Raw genomic sequence first — 25,177 nt, 5'->3', positions numbered from 1 at the left:
AACTGGAGGGTATTATGCTGAGTGAAGTAAGTCAATCGGAGGAGGTTAAACAGTGTATGTTCTCATTCATTTGGGGAATATAAATAATAGTGAAAGGGAATATAAGGGAAGGGAGAAGAAATGTGTGGAAAATATCAGAAAGGGAGACAGAACATAAAGACTGCTAACTCTGGGAAACGAACTAGGGGTGGTGGAAGGGGAGGAGGGCGGGTGGTGGGGGTGAGTGGGTGACGGGCACTGAGGGGGACACTTGACGGAATGAGCACTGGGTGTTATTCTGTATGTTGGTAAATTGAACACCAATAAAAATTAATTTATTAAAAAAATGAATGACTTCCAGGGATGTAATAATGTACAGCATGGTGACTACAGTTAACAATACCATATTGTATACTTGAAGCTTGCCAGGAGCAGATCTTAAATGTTTTAACCACAAGAAATAAAATGTTAACCATGTGAGCTGATGGATCCATTAACTAACCTTACTATGGTAATCACTTCACGATATGTTGTGTCTATCAAATCATCAAGCTGCACACCTTAAGCTTATCCAACATTATATACCAGTTATATCTCAATAAAGCTGGAAAGAAGATTCATACCATATGCCAAGAAACTGCAAAAAGGACCTTGCTGACATTTAGGTGAAACCTTGTTATAACGATTGTGGTATTCATTATCTAAGAGATACTACAGCAGAGCACGTAGGAACACAGGCTCTGGAAAGAGACTACCTGTGTTCACAGCCTAACTTGAAGGTAATTAGCTCTGACACAAGGAGAAAGTCACCTTCTTGATGCCTTTGTGTCCTCATCTGTAAACTGGGAATATTGGCTCCTATTTCACTGGGTTTTGTGTTGAGTCAAAGGGTTAACACACGGAAAGTGCTTACAACAGTGCTGTTTCATTTCAGTAAATAATATCTATGTCAAAGATAGTAGGTGAAGAGATCGAGAGAACAATGTTATACTGTGCAGGAGCAGGAACGACCATTTGCAGCACACTCTGCAGATTCCAAGAAACTGGGATAAAGAACTACTATCCCTGAATGCCTGAATTTCCTGATAACTAAGAAAAGTAACTCCTGAAGCTTTTCTTTTGCTCCATCAGCTTTCTCAAATAGAGGAATTCTACTTTTTCTGATCTTGGATTTCTAGTTTCCAGAACTATAAGATGATACATTTCTGTCATTTGAGGCACCCAGTCTGCACTGTCAGTGGTACTCTGCGATGGCAGCCCTAGAAAACAAGTACAAGATTCTCTGCCAAATATTTTCTTTCTTTTCTGTCTTTTTCTTTCCTTTTTTAAAAGATTTTATTTATTTACTCATGAGAGACACACAGAGAGAGGCAGAGACACAGGCAGAGACAGAAGCAGGCTCCCTCTGGGGAGCCAGATGCAAGACTCAATCCCGGGATCATGCCCTGAGCCGAAAGCAGATACTCAACTGCTGAGCCACCCCGGCGTCCCTGTCTTTTTCTTTTCTAATCAAAGTAAGAAATAGTGGGGCACCTGGGTGACTCGGTTGGTTAAACGTCTGCCTTCGGCTCATGTCATGATCCCAGAGTCCTGGGATGGAGCCCTGCATTGGGCTCCCTGCTCAGTGGGGAGCCTGCTTCTCCCTCTCCTCCCTGCTCCATTCTCTCTCTCTCTCTCTCTCTCTCTCTCTCTCTCTCTCGCTGTCTCCTTCACTATCTCCCTGTCTCTCTCTCTCTAATAAATAAATAAAATCTTTAGAAAAAAAAAAAGTAAGACATAGTAGCGAAGTGTTTATAATGACAGGTAACACTTTCCTGCCCCATCCCTCCTCTGTTGCACCGCAAGAGCCTTTTAAAGGACTCTTACACTGCCACTCCTTCAAAGCCCTTCCCAACTTCCTGGAAATGCGCTTCAGGGCTTCTTGTTTTCACTCAAATTATTCTGATATGAAGACTCCCCTTTGTAGCACATAAAACTCCTATAAAACTCCTATGCCATACCTATGTGTCATGGATGGTTTTTTTTGTTTTGTTTTGTTTTTTGTTTTTTCTGTGTTTGAACTACTCTGAGTCAATCTCCTTTGGAAAGAGGTTTGCTTTTTTTTTTTTTTTTTTTTTGGAAGCCTATTTCACACAGTAGGTGCTACAGCCAAGTGAAAATAAGGCTTCACACCCAAGCACGCCCGACTCCCTACTCTATCTGCCACTAGCCAGGCTACTTCAATGCCTTATTCGTGGTTGCTATATTTTAAAATGGATGTAGGGAACCGATATCTCAAAACATTAAACTCACTGCTCTTCCTTTCTTCTTTCATTAATTATAGCATTGTGAAATATGAAGCCATCACAGAGCTGTATGTCCAGGAGATATGCAATTCTAAAGTCTCCAATACCCAAGTTAGAAGAAAGAACGTTGCCCTGCTCCAGTGATGTTCAACATGACCAGCCACTAAAGACCATGCAAACTAGGACCATGATGATCTATCACTACATGCCCTATCAAAACAGCTCAAATTAAAAATAACAGCAATACCAAATGCTGGCAAGGATGCAGAGAAACTGGATTCCCATACTTCGCTGTGGGAATGTAAAATGGTGCAGCCACTTTGGAAAACACTTTGGTAGTTCCCTATAAAACTAAAACATATGATCATCACACAAGCCAGCAATTGCACGCCTGAGCATTATTTGAGAGAGGGGAAAAACATGTCCCCACAAAAGCCTGTACACAAATGTTTATAGCAATTTTATACATAATAGCACAAATTCAGAAACAACCAAAGTATCCTGGAACAGGTGACTGGCTGACCAAACAATGATAGATCCATAAAGTGAAATATTACAGAGCAACAAAAAGGAACAATTTCTACCAATAATTGTTCTTCTAATTTCTATTTCTACTAATAATAAAACCAATCTGGGTGGATCCCAAGAGCATTATGCTGATTGAAAAAAAGCCAATCTCAAAAATATCATATATTGTACAATTCCATCTATGTAACACTCTCAAAAACTATGAAGTTTTACAGAAGGAAAATAGATGCTTGTTTGTCGGGGATGGACGGTGGCGGGGGCCGGCGGGCCAGGGTAGGGAGAGGGTGATGACCAGGAAGAGACAGAACAAGGAAGATCTTTGTGGTGACAGATCAGTTCTGGATGGTGTTGGCAGAGGTGGACACTGGAAACTACACATGTGATAGAATGCTACAGAACTGTCTACATACATTGTGCCAACATCAATTTGTGCTATAATTATTTAAGTTGCAACTATTAGAAGAAAGCTTGGTAAAGGGTCTTCAGGGCCTTCTGTACTCTCTTTACATCTTCCCATAAATTTGTAATAATTTGGAAATAATTTTTTTAACTCTGAAGTAGTCACCACTGAAGTCAAAAGATAGGAGAGTACCCTCGCTCCAGAAGTCTCCTGCCCCACACACTCCTCGCCACCCATAACCCTCCACATTTATCCTGTGGTGCTGAATTCTTGATTTGTGCCGTACACTCACTATCTCCATGCTTCCCCAAAAATATAGTGTATCTTTTGCCTAACTTAAACTTTACACAAATGGAAGCCATCATATGGAATCTTTTGAACTTAGCTTTTTCCACTAAACATCATGTTCGTGGGTTTCATCCTTAACATGGGTGGCTGTAGCCCTGTATTCCATCAAACGAATGTGCCACAATTTATTTGCCCATTTATTTATGCCCATTTATTGCAGTTGGGCTTTCGGGTATTTCTAGTTTGGAGAATGTTAAATTGCTGTTATGAGCAATGCTGTCATGAACATTGTTATACCCCAGTGCACAGGTGTGTGCTTTTTTCTAGAGCATATACTCAGGAAAGAAACTGCGGGGTCCTGGGATATGCTTATTTTTGACTTTATAAAAGAATAGTAAACTATTTTCCAAAAGGTTGTAGCACTTTTCAGTCCCATCAGCTCTGGGATGAGTTTGTGTTGCTCTTTTTGCATCCTGAAACGCAGACTTTAGCCATTCTGGTGGGTGCATGATTGTGTCTTATTGTAGTGAAAACTTGCACCTATCTCCCTGATATTCTTCAGTTGAGCATGGTTTCATTTATTGGCCATTTGGATTTTCTCTGTTATGAAGTGTCTGCTCAAGTTTTTGCTTATTTTCTACTGTGCATCTTCTCCTGACACATTTGTAGGAATTTTTACAAATTCTGAATACTAACATTTTATCTATGGCTTGTCTTTTCTCTCTTTCCTATTTTCCTTTCCCTGACTCAGTGTGGATGATGCTCCCCCTTTCAGTCAAAGGCATCCATTACCTCAGGTAAAATGATGATCAGTAATAGAATTATAGAGAAAAATAAACAGCTTTTGATCTCCTAAACTGATTATTTAAAACCATATTAATGGAGTGCCTGGGTGGCTCAGTCAGTAAAGCGTCCGACTCTTGGTATCTGCTCAGGTCATAATCTCAAGGTTGTGAGACAGAGCCCTGTGTAGGGCTCCAAACTCAGTACAGAGTCTGCTTAGAGTTTCTCTTTCCCTCTTCCCCTTAGATATTTAGAGAGCCATGCTCACTATCTAAAATAAATAAATAAATAATCTAAAAAAAAAAGAAAAATGTAAATTTTGTTTTTTATCACAATAAAAATATTACTGGAATCATTTTTAAATAATATTTTATTCATATAGAAAGAATATCTGCACGTTGAAAAATAGACATGTAAGAATAACTAAAATTTTTACATTTCCACCATCCAGAGACCCTCAGTGTGGTCTTCTAGATCTAAAAATAGCCTTACACTGTAACAATGTCTTATAATACATTTTAATGAGTACATGATCTCTACGTTTCCACATTAAACTTTTTCCAATTGACCTAAACATGTATGATTGTTTGTAGAGAGGGGTGGCCAGCGAGACAGAGGGAGAGGGAGAGAGAGAATCTTAAGCAAGCTGCACACCCGGCATGAAGCCCAACTCAAGGTTCCATCCCAGGACCCTGAGATCATGACCTGAGTCAAAATCAAGAGTCCAACACTAAACCAACTGAGCCACCCAGGGGCCTCAGTACAATTGTTTTTAAAACAAAATTTTAGGGCAGCCCGGGTGGCTCAGTGGTTTGGCACCGCCTTCAGCCCAAGGCATGATCCTGGAGACCCAGGATTGAGTCCTATATCAGGCTCTGCATGGAGCCTGTTTTTCCCTCTGCCTGTGTCTCTGCCTCTCTCTCTCTCTCTCTCTCTCATAACTAAAATCTTTAAAAAATAATAAAAAATAAAATAAAATTTTAAAACAGCCAAAACCTGTCTTTTTCTTTTTCTTTTTTTATTAAATCAGAAAGCAAAGCTCTGAAGAGGTCACCCATGACATTTATTCTTAAAACAAGAGCTCAGGAAGACCTGAGACCAACCTAGGGGAGCACAAGAAAACCGCAGGGTTGAGAAAGGGAAAGCATGGGTCCTTAGCTCCTGGATGAAGAGAGTGGCCTTGGGACAGCCTGGCCCTATCCAGGTGAACACGTTTAGCCCTGGCACTGAAAGTGAGTCAGAACCTCAGCCAAAGCTAGCAACCACTACTGCCACTCATTAGCACTTCTTGCTCTCCTAAGAAGCCATGGTGGTTTTGCTGGGTCGCCAGAGGTCCTTCCAGGCAGCAGTGAGCCAAGTGCCAGGTGACCCCCAGCCATAGGGATATCTATCAGAAGCTTCAGACTTTGCACAGCCCATCTGGACTCGTCCAGGATCCAGGACGTGTATGTTCCTGAATGCACCCTAATTCTTGAGCAAAGTGCCTTAAACAACCTATCTTCAACGGTTGTTTTAAGGATGCAATAACACCCCTGAAAGCACCCACAATAACATCAATCTCAGCCCTAGATGTCCATCTTCCTTCCTCTTAGGTAGGCCCATCTCTAACTCCAATTATACAGTAATTGGCAGAGTGCCAATGTCACCTGTACCAAGTATCCTATTCTCTGATAATTCAGAAGCTTACAGGAAAGAAAAAAGAAACACAAGTAACCGCATTGCGTGAGTGTAAGTAATGAGGGCGATTCTCCTAAACATGGCAATCTGACTGAAAAAAATTCCCAGCATGGAAATTTCCATACTGTTTTGAGCAATGGCGCAATCACTGAAGAAAGCATATGGTCCCCCCACTTTGAAGATCAGCACTCATTTCAGGGTGTTAACTCTTGTGTCTGTCATTCTCATGTCTGTTTCTAACTCTTGGCCTCATGAATATCCTTTTTGTCATTGCCCAAGATGCTTTTCATTAGCTTTTTAGGTCCTCAGAAATTATTAGGCCCACCAAAAAAAAAAAAAACCTATCTGTACTACAAAATTTTTCTTTTTATGTTTACATTTACCAGTTTAACCTCTTCCATTACCAGGCAACAAATAACATCAGTACTTAACTGAGTAAATACCAGGCACATGCATTGTTATTGGCAGTGAGGTGTTACAAAGGAGAAATCGGACATGGTCCCTTGACCTCTGGTGTCTGCGATCTGACTAAAAAGATAAGACAGCTTAACAGTGAAATCAGGAGTAGAAGAAGGGCCAACTAGAAATATCCTTAATTTTTACAATTCGGGATCCCTGGGTGGCGCAGCGTTTTGACGCCTGCCTTTGGCCCGGGGCGTGATCCTGGAGACCCAGGATCGAATCTCACATCGGGCTCCCGGTGCATGGAGCCTGCTTCTCCCTCTGCCTGTGTCTCTGCCTCTTTCTCTCTCTCTCTCTCTCTCTCTCTGTGACTTCATTAAAAAAAAACAAAAATTTACAATTCACATCAGCTTTTCCAATGCCAAATTCAAAGGAAAACTTAACTTTTTTATGTTCTTAGCTTTTTTCACATTTATCATTTCAATAAGCTTTCATTTTCACATTTGCTTTAAATTTTACTATGTCATATTCATTAAGTTTAAGAGGAAATGAGAAGCTGAGTGAAGTAAGTCAGTCGGAGAAGGACAAACATTATATGTTCTCATTCATTTGGGGAATATAAATAATAGTGAAAGGGAAAATAAGGGAAGGGAGAAGAAATGTGTGGGAAATATCAGAAAGGGAGACAGAACATAAAGACTGCTAACTCTGGGAAACGAACTAGGGGTGGTAGAAGGGGAGGAGGGCGGGGGGTGGGAGTGAATGGGTGACGGGCACTGGGTGTTATTCTGTATGTTAGTAAATTGAACACCAATAAAAAAAAAAAAACTGAAAAAAAAAAAAAAAAAAAAAAAAAAAGAGGAAATGAGAAGACCTAAGTGAAATAGGTAAAAAAAAAAAAAAATTAGATGATGTGTTTTTGAAGGAAAGAAACCTGTCAATTATAGTGTTTTTGTCTGAATATGAACCATTGTTAAAATCTTTGCATTACAAACCATTTGAACTGAATATAAACCATTGTTAAAATGTTTGCATTACAGGGGCACCTGAGTGGCTCAGTCAGTGGAGTGTCTGCCTTTAGCTCGGGTCATGATCCTGGGGTCCTGGGATTGAGCCCCACATGGGCTCCTGCTCAGAGGGGAGCCTGCTTCTCCCTCTCCCTCTGCCTGCTGCTCCCCATTTGTGCTATCTCTCTCTGTCAAATAAATAAAATATTTTTTTAAAAAATCTTTGCATATACAATATTTGCTCATTTAATTATTCAATGGGAACATGTCTCAGAGCGAGGTATGCAGGTTTTATGATGCCCACTTTACATAAAAGAAAGTGTACATGAAAGGTCATGTGATTTCTCCAAAATCTCACCAAGAGTCATAGAAGCAGAAATCAAGGGTTCTCTTAGTCTTTTCCTGTGTCCACTTCACCCTATGTTCACTTATTTCAAAACATTGCTACTTCAATGCATTTCCAGGTTCTTTTCATAGCTGATTAGTTATGCCTACAATGGCTTGGGAAGATCTCTTACATGTCCATTTGTTCTCAAAGGGTACTGGCCTTCACACAACTTCGGAGCTGGAAGGGCTCTTTGAAATCTAGTCCAACGTTCTCATTTTATAGATGAAGGTCCTGAGGCCCAGAGGTTAAGATGCCATAAGAGCAAGAAGATCACAGAGGTGATCAACGGTGTAAGAATAGATTCTATAAGAAAAGGTTAAAGACACTGAAATTGGTTCCCCCAAACAGATAATTTAATAACCTTTGCCTGTTAGAATTATGATTCAAGATAAGGAAGTTTTTTTTTGTGGGTTTTTTTTTTTTAACTTCTCTCTGTCATTACCAAAAACAAAACAAGAAGAAATGAGTTTTGATTACTGTGAGCAAAAACAATGAGGCTGAATACAAGAAAGTATTTTCTGGCAGTCAGGATAATCAACAACTGAGATAGAAAAGCTAGAGATATAATTTACATAACCTATAATTCACCCACTTGAAGTGCACCATTGGGGGCACCTGGGTGGCTCTGTCAGTTAAGCATCCAGCCCCTGGCTCTTGATCCCAGCTCAGGGCTTGATCTAAGGGCCATGAGTTCAAGCCTTGCATTGGGCTCCATGCTGGGTGTGGAACCTACTAAATAAATAAATAAATAGCACAATTCAATGGTTTTCAGTATATTAATAGTTGTGCCACAATAATGGAACCCATTTTAGAATATTTTAATTAACTCAAAAAATACCCATACACTTTAGCTATCATTCCCGGTACCCCCATCTCCTCCAGCCCTAGGTAACCACTAATCTCTATGGATTGGCCTATTCTAAATATTACATGTAAATAAAATCATATTATATGTGGTCTTCTGTCTTCTTTCCTTACCAAGTTCATTCTTGTTGTGGTATGGATCAGTACTCTATTCTCTTTTGTTGCCAAATAATACTCCATTGTATGGATAGACCCCATTTTGCTTATCCATTTATCAGTTATTAAGCATTTTAGTTGTTTCCACCCTTTGGCTTTTATAAATAATGCTGCTATGAATATTCACATGCAGTTTTTGTGTGGACATATGCTTTTATTTCTCTTGGGTATATACCTAGAAATAGAAATGCTCGGTCAAATGGTTAACTCTTTATTTAGATTTTCAAGGAACTGCCAGACTGTTTTCCAAATTGGCTGCACTGTTTTGTATTCCTACCAGCAATGAACAAGGGTTCCAATTTCTCCACACCCTCACCAACATTGTTCTTATTGACTTTTTTTTTTTATTATAGCTATTTTAGTGAGTGAAATGGTATCTCATTGTGGCTTTGCTCTGCATTTCTTTGATAACTTATGATGCTGAGCAACTTTCCATGTGTTAATGGCTACTTATATAACTTCTTTGGAAAAATGTCTACTCAGATCCTTTTCCCATGAAAAAAAATCTTTTTTTTAAATATTTATTTATTTGGGGCACCTGGGTGGCTCAGTTGGTTAAGCATCTGACATTGCCCTAGGTCATGATCTCAGGGTCCTGGGATTGAACCCTGTGTCAGGTTCCCTGCTCAGTGGAGAGTCTGCTTCTCCCTCTCCCTGTGCTTCTTGCCACTCCCCCTGCTTGTGTTCTCTCTCATTCTGTCAAATAAGTAAATAAAATCTTTTACTTTTAAAAGATGTTATTTATTCATTTTGAGAGAGAAAGAGAATGTACACATCCATGCATGGGGTAGAGGGGCAGAGGGAAAGAATCTCAAGCAGATTCCCCACTGAGCAAGGAGCCCCACCCAGGGCTCAATCCCACAACCCATGAGATCACAACCTGAGCTGAAACCAAGAGTTGGACACTCAACTAATTGAGCTCAGAAAATTTTCTTTTTGAAAGGTTAAGTGTGTACTAGACTCTTAATATCTGGGTTGGTTATTTGAGACCTAATCCTCCATTATATAAATTACATGAGTCCTAATCAAATGAATTTGATTTATTCTAGTTCTTCCTAGTTTTATGAATCAATGGTTTGAAAGAATTTTCGTATCTCACGTTAGATTTTCATAGAATGAAAGCTGACCATAAAATGCATCAAAAGCTCCCTACTTCCTTCAGAGATGAACTTTTGAATAGAGGATCGTGGAGACACTTTGCAGGAGGGACCTTGGAGTGGTAAGTCCTGCAAAACAGGCTCTCTATATTGGTGCAAAAACTGACAGAGAAGGGGCCAGTGGGCAAATGTGCTTCATTTTCTATGACACTTTGAAATTATTGCCTGAAAAGATAAACCCAGTTTTTGTCTGAATTACATTATGAGGTGATCCATCTTCAACCCCAGCTGAGAGGATAGCTGAGCTGTTTCCCTAAATGAATGATGTAACATGAAAATGTGCATCTCAAGATAAGCAATTCAGCAGAGGCTCAGTGCGCACATGTTCATGAAAGGTATGGCCATGGATGGGCAAAGCAAGGCCTTTGCTTCCAGGCCTTTCCCTTCATCTCAATAATAATATATCATGTTGCTTCATTTAAATGTGAACATTTCAAAAATATTTTTAAGTTTTTTTTTAAGTCTGTAGGCTCAACAGGCCCAAAAATAAGGCTCTTGATGGTAGGAACGAAGGAAGTGTGTACCCACTTATGAGTGGGTAGATGTAAGATTTGAGAGTTAAGAGTAAAAAATGATGACCAGTTCTGGGGCAGCTGAAGGCATCACAGTTGATCACTTGAACACAATATGAGCTCATTGAATAGTCAAGAATTGAGGATACGAGGGGTTTTTTCTTTTATTTTTTTAAGATTTTATTTATTCATGAGAGACAGAGGCAGAGACAAAAGCAGAGGGAGAAGCAGGCTCCCTGTGGGGAGCCCAATGTGGAACTCGATCCCAGGACCCTGGGACCACGCCCTGAGCCAAAGGCAGCTGCTCAACCACTTTAGGTGCCCCTAAAAATTTTACATTTTATTTATTTTTATTTTTATTTTTTTTTAATTTTACACTTTAAAAAGGAGAAGATGGGACTCCTGGGTGGCTAAGTGGTTGAGCATCTGCCTTTGGCTCAGCACATGGTCCCAGGGTCCTGGGATCAAGTCCCCATATTGGGCTCCCTGCAGGGAGCCTGCTTCTCCCTCTGCCTATGTCACTGCCTCTCTCTGTCTCCCGTGAATAAATAAATAAAATCTTTAAAAAAAAATAAAATAAAAAGGAGAAGAAAAACAAGTCATGGAGCTTTCTGATAACCCAAGACCATTCTGGTTCATCTGTGGCTAGATAGTGAGTGGAATAAAAGGTGAGCAGGGCCACAATGGAAAACATCCACCACAGTCCTTCCCATACCTGATCCTTTAGACTATCTTCATCCACCGTGATGCTCCCTGCTCAGCTATTCTTCCACTTGTTGTGCCTGCTAATGAACAAATCGATAGATATTTCCCTGAATTCAGTCTTTGATGTAGGTTTGTAATGCCCAAAGTTCAGCCAGGGTAGCCGAGGTTAGCAAGAACCTTCCAAAAAACAAAGCAACTGTCAATATATAAAAGGTTGGAGGGAGAGCTGAACTTCATTTTTAGTATGCTCTTCATACATCTTATAACCAGCTTATAATCATTCAATCACTGATTCTTAAGCTGCAAAAGTTCCAGTTTTGGATTCTTGGTAGGATCCTTGAGTGAAACGCCATGAGGACACCCCTCTGCCATCACCTGTGCCCATGAGCCAAAACATCATGTGATGGAAATGAGGACAAAGAAGCAAGGAATGGAGCCAAGTAATTTCAGGATTTGCAGAGACCTTGAAAGTGCTTAGACGTCACCAATAAAAAGTATGACCCATCCAAAAGGGTCTGCACATGTCCTATGAAACAATTTTGAAAAGCAAAAAGTTTAGTTTTAATTAAAGCTTAATTATCTATAAAAATTATAACAAACAGAATGATGAAATGCTAGATGTAGCAAACTAGGTCACGGAGGACCAGGACAACCTAGGCCAAACTTGGTAAGTGAATATATCATTTAAGAACTTAAACTACAAAAAAAAAAAAAAAAGAAAAGAAAAAAGAAATTAAACTACAAACCAAACTGCCAAAAACGTATTTAATAGGGAGGTTTTTTTGTTTCCATAGAAATGTATCTTTATCTATTTTAGAGATCAGTTTCTTTTTTTGGTGTTGATTACTAGAATAAAATTGAAATCCACAGATAAGGAAACTACACCTATATTTTCAAAGCTGAAGTTGATGACATGTGTGCCCAATCCAAGCAGCCCTCAATGGGTTTTGAGTTCTCAAAGGTCAGAGCTCCCTTTCCTCTCTGTGGCTTTGGGAACAGATGGGTTAGCCTAGGATTCCTGAAAGCCTAGATGGCCCATAAAGCTTATATGGTGGGCAAATTGAAACAGGCCAACAGCATGACACTGCTTACCTCCAGCGGGTCATAATTGCAGTCAGATGTCTCCATGGTGACCATGAGGCCGGAACTGTGGGATTAATGACATCCCACGACTGGAGCAACCACAGTGTAGAGAACAGCTTTGACTACTGTAAGTAATCTCCAAACCTCAAATTTAGATGAAAAGTTTAAGAACTTAATCCATACCGAGGAACCAATTTGAGTGGGTCTAGAGGGAAAGTCTCTTTGTGTAAGATCCAGGAGGCCCTTTTAGCTCTTTTACCTTCTGGAGTCCCCATAGTAGTATCAATGAGGAAGGGAAAGGACAGAGAACTTACTAGACAGAAAGCTAGAATGAAAAAATGCAAATATCATGATTGCTCACTGTTCCTTGATACTGTCTTAAATTAGCTGCTGACTGCTTCCATGTACTTAAGAAAGCATCACTTGAGTAGGGTTGCCCAAAAGAACATAGACCATTGTCCTAACTATATGTGCAGTTATCCTGAAACAATAAAAAAAATGAGTTTTTATTTCATTTAGGTGGTTCCAAGGAAAAACCTTTCCAGGACCCATGTATGAGCACAGCTGTTCTCCCTGACAAGGATCCTTGCAGTATCCAAGTAAGACTATCATCAGACCTTGTTCTGTGTCTGGCCACTGCTAATTGCATTATTTCCTTTATAACAAAAAGGTCCTACTTTCTCCTACAATTGTGATATTCATGATCATTTCACTATTTATTCACTGACTAACCAAAGTCCAATCCACCAGGATTTTCTATCCTACTTTCCTATAGAAGGAAAGCCCTTAAAAGTCCTTTAGGGCTTTTAAGGGTTTTCAAGTTTGACTTTTAAGAGCTGATTCTTAATTTCTCATGTCTCAAAATAAATTCTACTTAAAATTTTTAGAGGTCCTATCTTAGGCCTCTAAATATATTAAAAATATTTAAATATCTTATGGTTGTGTCCTCTCAGAGGCTCAGTATATTTATTTTAATTTCAGAGATTACTAGTTAAGTAAAGGAGGGAAAACATAATTCATTTTCATTGCAGGGAAGACTAAATCAACCACTAAGTGATAAAAACCTACTAACCTAATGGATTGCCTTACCTGATTCTCCTAGAACTTAATCCCCTAACTAGGTGTAAAAAAAGCCAGGGCACCTGGGTGGCTCAGTCGGTTAGGCGTCTGACTTTTGGTTTCAGCCCAGGTCATGATCTTAGGGTCATGAGTTCCACCCCGGCTTTGGGTTCTAGGATTCCCCTTCCTATTCCTCTGTCGCCCCCCTCCCCCACTCACACATGCTCTCTCTCTCTAAAATAAATAATATAACCTCCCCCCCCCCAAAAAAAAAAGCCAAATCACAAAGAAAATTATTAGATGCAGGGGACTTGTCAATGGCAATGCCTTTATTACAGAGACTTTAATTTAGACCTTCCTTTTTTTAAAATTTTTTTAAAAGATTTTACTTATTCATTCATGAGAGACATAGAGAGAGGCAGAGACATAGGCAGAGGGAGAAGCAGACTCCCTGTGGGGAGCCTGGTACAGGGACTTGATCCCCAGATCCCAGGATTACAACCTGAGCCAAAGGCAGATGCTCCACCAATGAGCCACCCAGGTGCCCCTAATTTAGACCTTTCTAATCAGTTTTGCTCTATTGTTCCATCACTCACTTACATGTATATATGCTGAAACACCCATAACTCTAGTAGTGGGAGACAGCATTGTGTAAGCATTTTGGGAGAGCTATACAACTGGGACACAGTTATGAACCCTCAAATTAAAAATACCTGGGTGGCCAAGTAATAATTGTCTTAAAGCCCATATGAGGTGGATTACAGGAAATATGCTCTGCTCTATCCTCTGTGCCTATTTTATATCCTTCTAATGCACACAGTTATCTGGTTTCCAAAGCACACAGCAAACCAAATGATGAGAGCAGCTGATGAGTAGAGACAGCCATCATTTTATGTTGGTAGCTACATTAAGTGGCACATGACAAGAAAAAGAAAAAAAAAATGCTTTCAAGAAAAGCAGGTAGTGATATAAGACCTCAAACCTCAGAGCAATTTTTGTTTCAGAATGAGCAACCTAAGTGGCTTCTGTAGTCATCACCCTATTTCAACACAGTGTAATAATGACTTAATTATCCTCAAATGCAGTGGCTGGGAAGATAACCCTAGGGATCTAGTCCAATGCTCTGGATTTACAGATGAACAAGTGGAGGCCTACAGAAGCCTTGAGGGCCAAGTTCAGGATTATAGCTGGTTAGCGGTGGAGTTCCCACTGGAACCAGGATCCCCTGACCCCAATGCATTTTTTTTTTTTCGATAAAAAAATGGTTGGAGTCTCACTGGTTAAACATAATGATTGAATGAGATAATGTAGAGGGTTAGCATTCAGACACAGAAAGGGAGTGAAGTCTCATTGGCTAGTATATTGTGAATAACAAAACTGATACACAACTGTGGAATATTTTTAATATTAATCTCTGAAATAACTTTGCTCTCTCAGAAAATTGTCATGGAGCAATCCCTTCCCAGATGTTAAAATGTCCCCTCTTCAGAAAGATCGCCCCTGACCAACCTGTTAAAAATAAGACCACTTTCACTTTCTATCTTCTCACCTTGACTTAATATACTTTATAACCTAACACTTACACTTTTCCTCTACAGCTTGTCATTTTCTTCTAGTTTTTAAACAGAATAATTTTCTTTCCTTAGAAGAGACTTAGCCCTAATTCTGTAGCTCAGAACCACTAAACAGTCAATACATACGGGCCAAGCCCCTGGAAGAACAGAAATCCCTGCAACTTAGTTCACCTGAATCCAACCTGAATAAGAAATTATGTAATCCCTTTATAAATGATGGTGTTTAGATGTAAATACCAATCAATAGTCCAGTTTTCAGCTGTGCTTTATCAGATTTTCCATATGCAGTTCTGTTTTAAAAGAAAATACTTGACTTACAGCTGAATCCAAGCAACACAAGCCTTTTTACAACATGGTTTCAATATCATTCTTACTTTACATGGCAGTAAGAACTTAAAACACATTCCTGCTTTTCCCCTACTCCTTTCCCTCATGCTTTAAAAGGACAAAAACTATTATCTCTCTGATAATCAAGCAAAAACATTAGCATAAAGAAAGCTAATTAGATTACACTTCTATTGAGCTGGGAGGAGGACACCATCTGACATCTCAGCATTAGTTTGAACTAATGTCTTTAAATAATTATTTTAATTTCATATTGTTATAGCATTGTTTCTCAGTGAGAAGGGAGAGAGGTAGATTAGACTGTTAAGAGCGCTGAGTAGCTGAAGAAAATTTAGAAAAAATAAATATTACTCCTCAAGTACAAGAAAATACAAATACAAAATAATCCTTTCAAATGTTATAGTACTGACTTTTTCTTTAACATCTCTGCCTACTTGCTCTTCCAACTATCTTGACATTCATTTGTGGATTCCCAGGTATTAATTCCTTGCCACTAGAGATCTAATTCCCTTCTCATGACTAATAATGTTCAATGTACCACCATCAGTTCCCTCTTAGGATTATACTTATATTGTGCATGAATTATAATCCTCCTCTGCCTAGCCTCTGAGCGCCAGGATGTCCCAGGGCTGAATCCTTGACCCTCTTCTCTCTTCGCCAGGCAATGCCACCTACTTCTGCAGCCTTATATGCTATGAATAACATGCCTCAGTGGGTATTTCCAGCCCTGTCCTCTTCCAGGCATCCCTGTCCAACTGCTTGCTGGATGTCACCACTTGAATGTCTCCTTAGCATCTCAAATTTACCATGAATGAAACTCACCTCTCAGTTTCTTCTCGCCAGACCTTACCCCAACTCATCCTCGTTTTAGTGGCATTGACCAAGTCCTAGGCAGCCTTGACTTCTCCATCTCACTTCCTCCAGAAGAGGATTCACCATGGAGCTCATGAAGCTTAAGCTTCCAGACCATTTGTTCACATAGAGGGGACCTCATTTTTGCTCAGTGTTTCACTTTTCTTTTGGAGAGCCCTCAAGTTGTGTTAAGTTTCAGGTCCCACAAAACTTGGATCTGCCTCTGTACCTTACATCCTACTCTTATTTTGGAAAGCAAACTATCTCAATCAGACTACTCTGGACACTATGGAATTGCTATATAGTCCAAGCCACCTTATTCTCTGACCCGAAGTACTACAGTGACCTCCTCCCTAATGATCTTCCAGCCTCCTCACTCCCTCCTACTGTTTCCTATATTGCACCAAAATAACTTTCTGTAACTGTTTAAATGTTAAATGACCTGTTAAAACTGCTCATATCCCTTAAAATGGGATCCACATAAAATAAGTCATACTCCTGAAGAATCACAATGCCCCTGGCAATCTGGCCCCTGCTTGCCTCTCAGCCCTCCGCTCATATCTTACTCCTCTCTGGCTGTACCCTTCCTTCCTCCTGGAATACACCCAACTCCATTCCGCCTTGGGGCTTTTGCACTCGTTGTGTCTTCCAATGGAAATAGGAATTTCACCTATTTCTTCAACTGGTTTCATCTTTCAAGACTCTGCTCAGATATCTTCCCCAAGGTCCAACCAATCACTCTTGACCTCATTATCTTCTTTTCACTGGTCCTAAGATTTATCTAATCTACTCAGTTGACTTTTTTTATTGCCTGGAGTCTTCTAAAAGATAAGCTCCACAAAAGTGGAAACCCAGTTCTGTTCAATCCCCACAAAGAGTGCCCACTGCAGAGAAAGTGCACAATAAATATTTGCTAAATAAGTGAATAAGTAAAATGTCTAAAAAAAAATGGTAACACTTAAGTGTGGCATAGAGCAGTACAATGCATGGTGTGGGTGGAATTGAAGAGTATGAACTATATTATGAGGTTCCTTTAATTTCTACCTCATTAATTACAGACCACTAAAAATCTCTTCTGCCAGTACATGCAAATTTGAGTTGTAGATTGATGTCACAATTGATATCTCACTGTGAACACCATCATAATGCATGAGGTAAAATATGCACATCATAGTATCCAAACTGTGAGATGCTAAATCATATCATTATCTCCCCAGTCTCTTTCCTCCAAAATAATGGCCTAAGAATGTTCAGAAAGTTTGAAGGTTATGAATGTTATCATCCATGTAGTCTGAATTGTATTAAAAAGTGTGAAAATAGAAAAAATAGTAACTGAGGTTTGGATCAATTTCCTTCAGATCGCGAAGGAAAAGTATTGTTTAAAATAACACGTTTATTGAGATACAATTCACATACCATAAAGTTCAAACTTTTTAAGTGTACAATTGTTTGGTGTATCCAGAGTTTTATATCCATCACTACCATCACATTCCAGAACATTTTCATCACCCCCCAAAAAACTCCATACCCATTAGCAGCCACTCTACTTTCCACCCTCTCCCCTCCAGGCCCTTGGCAACCATGAATCTACTTTCTTTGTCTATGGATTTGCTGCTTTTGGACATTTCACATAAATGGAACCAAAAAACATGTGACTTTTTGTGTCTGACTTCTTGCACTTAGCATAGTATTTTTAAGGTTCATTCATGTTGCAATATGTATCAGTATTTTGTTTCTTCTTATTGCCAAATAGACATACAGCATTTTGTCTATTCATCAGTTTATGGATATTTTGGATTGTTTCCACATTTTGACTATTCTGAGTAATGTTGCTATGAACATTCATGTACAAGTTTTTGTGTAGACATGTTTCCATTTCTCTTGAGCAGGTATTTAGGAGAATTACTAGATTATATGGTAACTTCGTGTGCAACTTTTGAAGAATTGCCAAACTGTCAAATGGACTGCACCATTTTACATTCCAATCAGCAATGTCACAGGGGTCTAGTTTGAGGGGTCCAATTTCTCTACATCCTCATTAATACTTGCTATTATCTTTTTTATTATAGTTATCCTAGTGGTATACCCTTTTATTGGTTTTGATTTGTATTTATATAATGCCATTGAACATCTTTGAGCATACTTACTAACCATTTGCAGTCATGTATCTTCTGTGTGGGAAGGTCATCTAAATGTCTGTTTTGCCTATTTTTTAATCTAGTGTCTTTTGGTTATGGAGCATAAGAGTTTTTTTTATATATATTCTGGCTACAAGTCCCTTATCAGATATAAGATCTGCAAATATTCTCTCCCATTCTGTGGGTTGCCTTTTCACTCTCTTGATGGTTTCCTTTGAAGCACAGAGTTTTCAATTTTGATGAAGTCTAATTGATCTTTTCTCTTTTTTTCATCTTTTGTAGTTTTGGTGCCATATCTAAGAAACCATTGCCTATCAAAGGCCATGAAGTTTTATTCTTATGCTTTCTTCTAAGAATTTTACAGTTTTAGCATCTACATTTAGGTCTATGCCCCATTTTGAGATTTGCATATGGTACAAGACAGCAGTTCAGTTTCATTCATATACATGTGGATATCCAATTGTACCAGCAACATTTGTTGAAAAGACTGTTCTTTCACATGAACGGCCTTGGCACCTGAATTTGTTGGGGTTCTCCAGAAAAAAAGAACCAATAGGATATATATAAAGAGACCTATTTTAAGGAACTAGTTCATGTGATTATGGGGGCTGGCATGTGAAATCCTTAGGGCAGGACAGTAAGTGGAAATTCAGGCAAGAATTGATTTTGTAGTATGGAATCTGAAATTTGTAGAGCAAACCAAAAGGTATTTCTATGTCCTGAAGCAGAATTCCTTCTTCCTCTGGAAACCTGCCTTTGCTATGAAGCCCTTGCATTGGTTAGATGAGACCCACCCATTAGGGAGGGTAATCAATCTACTGAGAGTCAACTTACAATAAACGTTAATCACATCTACAAACACCTTCACAGAAACATCTACTGTTTAACCAAACAACTGGATGCCACAGGCTAGCCAAGCCAAAACATAAAATCAACCATCATAGCACCCTCATCAAAAATCAATTGACCACAAATATAAGGTTTATATCTGAAGTCCTCATTCAAGTCCATTGATCTTCGTGTCTATCCTTTTGCCAGTATCTCTGTGCTTTATAGTAAGTTTTAAAATCAATGTGTGAGGGATGCCTGGGTGGCTCAGCAGTTGAGCATCTGCCTTCGGCTCAGGGCGTGATCCTGGGATCAAGTCCCACATCAGGCTCCCTGCATGGAGCCTGCTTCTCCCTGTGCCTATGTCTCTGCCTCTCTCTGTGTGTCTCTCATGAAAGGATAAATAAAATCTTAAAAAAAAAAAAAATCAAGGTGTGAGTCTCAACTTTTATTGGCTTGAGATTATTTTGGCTATTTGTAGTCTCTCACAATTCATATGAATTTTAAGATCAGCTTTTTCTGAAGAAAAAAAGCAGTTGAAATTTTGATAGTATTGTTTAAATCTGTAGATCAATTTGGGGAGTATTGCCATATTAATATTAAGTCTTCTAATTCATGCACATAGAATATCTTTCCATTTATTTAGACTTTCTAAATTTCTTTAGCTATTTTATATTTTCAGTGTACAAGTCTTGTATTTTGTTAAACTTGTTCTGAGTATTTTATTACTTTTTGATGCTATCACAGAGATTTTAATTTCATTTTCTGCATTGTTCATTGCTAGTACATGGTACATGATTTTCTGTGTAGTGATCTTGTATCCTGCAACCTTGCTGAATTCATTTATTTGTTCTAATAACACAATAATAATGGATTCATCAGAATTTTCTCTATACAAGATCATAATATCTGTGATTCTCCAGTACAATGTCGAATAGAAATGGTGAAAATGGACATTCTTATTCTTGATCTCAGGAAGAAAGCATTCATTTTTTCACCAGTAAGTACGATATTAGCTGTGGAGTTTTCATAGATGACAATCCATTTGAGGAAGTTTCCTTCTATTCCTAGTTTGTTGAGTGTTTTTATCATGAAAGCATGTTGGATTCTGTCAAAGGCTTTTTCTGCATCAATTGCAAAATCATGTCATCTTTATACTTTATTCCATTAATATGGTGCATTACATTGATTTATTCTTATGTTATACTAACTTTGCACTCCCAGGATAAAACCCACCTAGTCATGATATATAATTCTTTTATATGTTGCTGAGTTCAATTTCCTAGGATTTTGTGAGAATTTTTGCATCAATATTTGTGTTGGTATGCAGTGTCCTTGTGATGTCTTTGGTTTTGGTATCAAGTTAAAACTGGCCTTGTAGAATAAATATTCATTCTGCTTCTAGTTTTTGGAAGAGCTTAGAAAGGATTGGTGTCAATTCTTCTTTAAATGTTTGGTAGAATTCCCCAATAAGGCCATCTAGTCCTGGAACTTTGTGGGAAATTATTTTTATTACTGAGTCTCTCTACTTGTTATGGGTCTATCCAGATTTCCTTTCCTTTCCTTTCCTTTTTTTTTTTTTTTAACATTCTATTTATTTAAGAGAGAAAAAGAGCACAAATGTGTGAGCAAGCAAACAGGGTGGGGGAGGAGGAGCAGAGAGGGAGAGGGTCAAGTAGACTCCCCACTGAGCGTGGAGCTGAGTGTGGGGCTTAATCTCAGGACGCTAAGATCATGACCTGAGCTGAAACCAAGAGTTGGACACAACCGACTGAGTCACCCAGGCTCCCCTCTATTCAGATTTTCTATTTCTTCTCTAATTCATTTTGGTAGTTGTGACTTTTAAGAGATTTCCATTTCATCCAGATTATCTAATTGGTAGCATACAATTGTTCATAGCATTTCCTTGTAATTATTTCGTTCCTGAAATTGGATATTGATGCCTCCTCTTTTTAATTTTAGTAATTTATGTCTTTTTTTTCTTGGTCAATCTAGCTAGAGGTTTGCCAATTCTGTTGATCTTTTCAAAGGAATGCCTTTTTTCCTCTTCTTTTTTTTTTTAATTCTCTATTTCACTTATTTCCTTTCTTGGTTTTATCATCTCTTCTGCTTATCTGGGTTTAGTTTGACCTTTCTCTGGTTTCTAAGAAACTAGGTGACACTATTGATTTGCGCTTTCTCTTCTTTTTTATTGAAGACGTTTGCAACTCTAAAGTATCCCAAGAGGACTGCTTTCACTGCATCCATAAGCTTTGGTCTCTTGTGGTTTTGTTTTAATTCATTTCAAAGTATTTCCTAATTTCTCTTGTGACTCCTTTAACCCGTTTGTTATTTAGAAGGATGCTGGTTAATTCCCACTTATTTGTGAATTTCTCAAATTTCCTTTTGTTCTTGCTTTCTAATTTCATTTTACTGAGGACAGAGAACACACTTTGTATGATTTGAGTCTTTTAAAATCTACTGAAACTTGTTTTATGGCCCAACACGTGATCTCTTCTGGAGAATGCCCCTGTGCACTTGAGAAGAATATGCATCCCGCTATTATTAGATGGAGTACCTACAGATGTCTCTTAGGTCTAGATATATAATGTTCTTCATGTCTTCTGTTTATTGTTAATCTTCTGCCTAGAGGTCCTATCCATTATTTTTTTTTAATTTTTATTTATTTATGATAGTCACAGAGAGAGAGAGAGAGAGGCAGAGACATAGGCAGAGGGAGAAGCAGGCTCCATGCACCGGGAGCCTGATGTGGGATTCGATCCTGGGTCTCCAGGATCTCGCCCTGGGCCAAAGGCAGGCGCTAAACCGCTGCGCCACCCAGGGATCCCCCTATCCATTATTAAGAGTGGAGATTGAAGTCTCCAACTATTTTGTTGAACTTCTTCCTTCAATTCTGTCATGTTTTGCTTCATGTATATTGGGTACATGTGTTTGTAACTGTTGTGTCTCCCTGATCGATTGACCATCTTTTTATCATAATAAATATCCTACTTTGTCTCAGATAATTTTATCTTAAAATCTATTTCGTCTGATACAAGATGGCCATTTTGGCTGTCTTTTGGATACTGTTTGCATGGTATGTCTTTTTTCATCCTCTTACTTTCAACCTACTTGTGTTCTAGGGAAAAATGCTTAAAACTAAATTCTTTTACTATGTATATTTTTATTTCAGGTGCTAAAATGCAGCAAATGATGGTTTTTAAATCTATTCACCACATTTAAATGAAAATAATCAGCATTAAAAAAAAAGATGTTCTTCCTTCTTCTAGTTCTTAACTAGTTCTTGACTTATAAGGATTCATTCTAGAAGCTCAAATCTGAAGTCCTACCTACTTTCTAAAGGTTCACAAATCTGTTTAATGTCAAACCAGCAGGGAAAGGAAATTCCCAAGCAAGGAACACTGCTCAGGAAGTACTGTACCATGTCTCCAAATCCCTGAGAATCAAGTCAGAAAACTGGAAGTAACAGAAAGCACTATAAGGTAAGTGATTTCCACTTTGTTTGTTGACAAATCACTTCCTAAATCTAAATTAACAAAGTATGCAGGACACTTGTGTGTAGCTAGTTGGTTCTTTTACTCTTTAGCAAAGGTACTGTTGAACAGAAATAGCATGTGAACCATAAATGCAAGTCATATTTATAATTTTAAAGTTTCTAATATTCATATTTGAAAAAGTAAAAATAGAAAAATATAGTTAATGATTATCACTTATTAATGAGCATAAATAACACTTTAACTCAATGTTATTTCATTGAGTTCACATTTCTGCATGTGATCAACATAAAATTGTTATTCTTTTTTTTTAAGATTTACTTGAGAGAGAGAGAGAGAGAGCACAAGCAGGAGAGGCAGAGAGAGAGAGAGGGAGAGGGAGAGAGAGAATTTCAAGCAGACTCCTCTCTGAGCGTGGAGTCCAACGTGGGGCTCAGTCTCACAACCCTGAGATCATAACCTGAGCTGAAATCGAGTAAGATGCTTAACTGACTGACTCAGTCAAGTGTCCCAAAATTGTTATTCTTAATTTTCTACTAAGTCTCTGAAATTTAATCTATAGCTTGTACTTAAAGCACACCTAATTTCAGACTAGCCACATTTCAAGTGATCAAAAGCTATAATGGCTAATGGCTACCACTCTGGACAAAGAAATGTAGCATTTAACACTAAAAATGGCCTTAAAATGCTCTATGAGGATCACATCAAACTTAAATTTTTTTTCCTTAACCACAATTTATTATACATTATGATCACATGACTGCTTATATAATAGGAGTATAAAAACATAATAACCTAACGAGTAAATGGCAATCAGAATTAAATGTAGAAATCTTGGAGGTATCCATCTGCATCAGTAATGACAGCTAACATTTATTAAACATTTACTTTGTGCTAGGCATTACGCCAAGTATTTTAACACATGGTAGAAAATACTTCTGTTATGTCCATTTCATGGAAGAGGGAACTGAGGCTGAGAAAGTTTAATTAACTTGAGCAAGATCACAGCATGTAAATCGTAAAGTCATTATTTGAACTCTCATTCTGGTTGGTTCTTGGAGCCTGTGATCCTAGCCTCCAAACTCTACTTCTTCCTAAAATGTATCCAACCACCGGCAGACATTCAGTGAATTTCATATATAAAACTATGAGAGAGAAAGAAACAGAGAGAGAGGAAAAGAAACTAATCGAATTCAAATTTCCCCTGCCTGTGTTCAACAATTTGCTGACTATTGTGGGCAGTGCCCTTTCGGAATATGAAGATTTCACTTGCCCCTGGTTGGCACGCTCTGACTGTAACAGACCGCTTCAGACAAGGGCTTGAAAGTCTTAATAAAAAGCAGCTGAAGAAATGTAAACAGTTCATCATTTTATTTCCAGCAACCAGCTTTCCTCAACAGTTCTCAGCTCTTTTGCTGATTCTTCTCTAACCAACAAATGGCATCAATATTAGAGTTAGAAATCTTATTTATCAGTCAAATGCCTATTAACTACCATTAACCTGTCAACGTACTATTTAATTATGCATGATTGGGAGGGTGACTAATAGAAAATATACAAATGCACTTTATACACACACAAGTGTGATACATACATCTATATCACATGTAGTTTTAAGAGTAATTACTTGTCTATTTCTTATTTAACCCTAAAATCCATCTAATTAATAGAAGCTGATAATTACTGAGTACTATACAGACACTATGCTATGAGCATTTACAAATATTATCCTAAGTTTTACAATGTCCCTATGAAGAAGTATTGTTCCCCTTTTCCAAATGAGGAAACAAAGCCAACTTTTTTTCATTGTACCATGTTAACTATTAATACAAACACCTGTAAATAATACCATCACCTTATATATGTATAGTTATACATAATATTTTCATTCATCTTATTTAAACTAACCCTCATTGTAAATTGTGATACAGACAGCACATGTTTACAATTACCAGGACAAGTAGTTGAGGTTCCTTTGGAGTCCTGTGGCAACTTTTAAAAATGTACAGATTGTTCATTAGGGAGAATCTTGTTTTACTTACATTCAGCATCCAATAAACCAGAAATGACAGACAAGACCAAATTCTACTCCAATTGAGAGAAGCTTTCACAGGGGTTTTCCAAACCTAACTTCTCCAGCCACTTCCATCAACATGAGAACCCATCAAACCAAGAGCAGTACCTAAACAAGATTCTGTGCTCTCTCGTTAAGGAGTCTTGCCTCCTGTATTATTATAAGTAGGTCATGACAAGGCTGTGCAGTACCTTCTGACACACATCAAAAAATCCCAAGTTACCAGGGCACCTGGTTGGCTCTGTCAGTTAAGTGCCGACTCTTGGTTTTGGCTCAGGTCAGGATCTCAGGGTTTGTGAGATGGAGCCCCACTTGAGGCTCTGTGCTCAGTGGGGAGTCTGCTTGAAGATTCTCTCCCACTGCTCCTTCCTACTATCTCTGTTTCTCTCTCAAATACATAAATCTTAAAAAACAAAAAACTAAAAACTAAACTACCTAGATTTCATGTCCCAGTTGAGAAAAACTTCCAGTCTTCCATTTTCCCAACCTCACCCTTTTTCACAAGGGGCTGTAAATGCTCTGAGCAAATATGCCCCGGAAGTAGTGTCAGGTCTAATAAGCTGAAGTGAAAGGTATCAGGTGCTGGCTGTTCCGTTAAC

At 38.5% G+C, this 25,177-nt stretch overlaps 1 protein-coding gene and 1 long non-coding RNA gene across 5 annotated transcripts in view; one reads left to right on the top strand and one right to left on the bottom strand.

The window, feature by feature from the left end:
• Window positions 1–11,758, bottom strand: part of LOC144287799 (uncharacterized) — an 84,735-nt gene extending 72,977 nt beyond the window's left edge. The window contains exon 1 of the long non-coding RNA XR_013355552.1: window positions 11,142–11,758. This is a non-coding gene — a long non-coding RNA (uncharacterized LOC144287799). The remainder of the gene's footprint in view (window positions 1–11,141) is intronic.
• A 504-nt stretch (window positions 11,759–12,262) lies between these two features.
• IPO5 (importin 5) overlaps window positions 12,263–25,177 on the top strand; it is a 56,440-nt gene continuing 43,525 nt past the window's right edge. For 2 of the 4 annotated variants that reach the window (XM_077855147.1, XM_077855145.1), the window contains exons 1-3: window positions 12,263–12,341; window positions 12,734–12,813; window positions 22,382–22,492. The gene's annotated coding sequence lies outside the window, so the exon portion shown is untranslated. The remainder of the gene's footprint in view (window positions 12,342–12,733; window positions 12,814–22,381; window positions 22,493–25,177) is intronic. The other 2 variants (XM_077855146.1, XM_077855148.1) reach the window with 2 other exon arrangements.

Source organism: Canis aureus, chromosome 17, assembly GCF_053574225.1.
Source record: "Canis aureus isolate CA01 chromosome 17, VMU_Caureus_v.1.0, whole genome shotgun sequence".
In the NCBI taxonomy this organism is placed as follows: domain Eukaryota; kingdom Metazoa; phylum Chordata; class Mammalia; order Carnivora; family Canidae; genus Canis; species Canis aureus.
The sequence above is the reverse complement of the archived record's forward strand: the minus strand, read 5'-3'. Positions and strand labels throughout refer to the sequence as shown.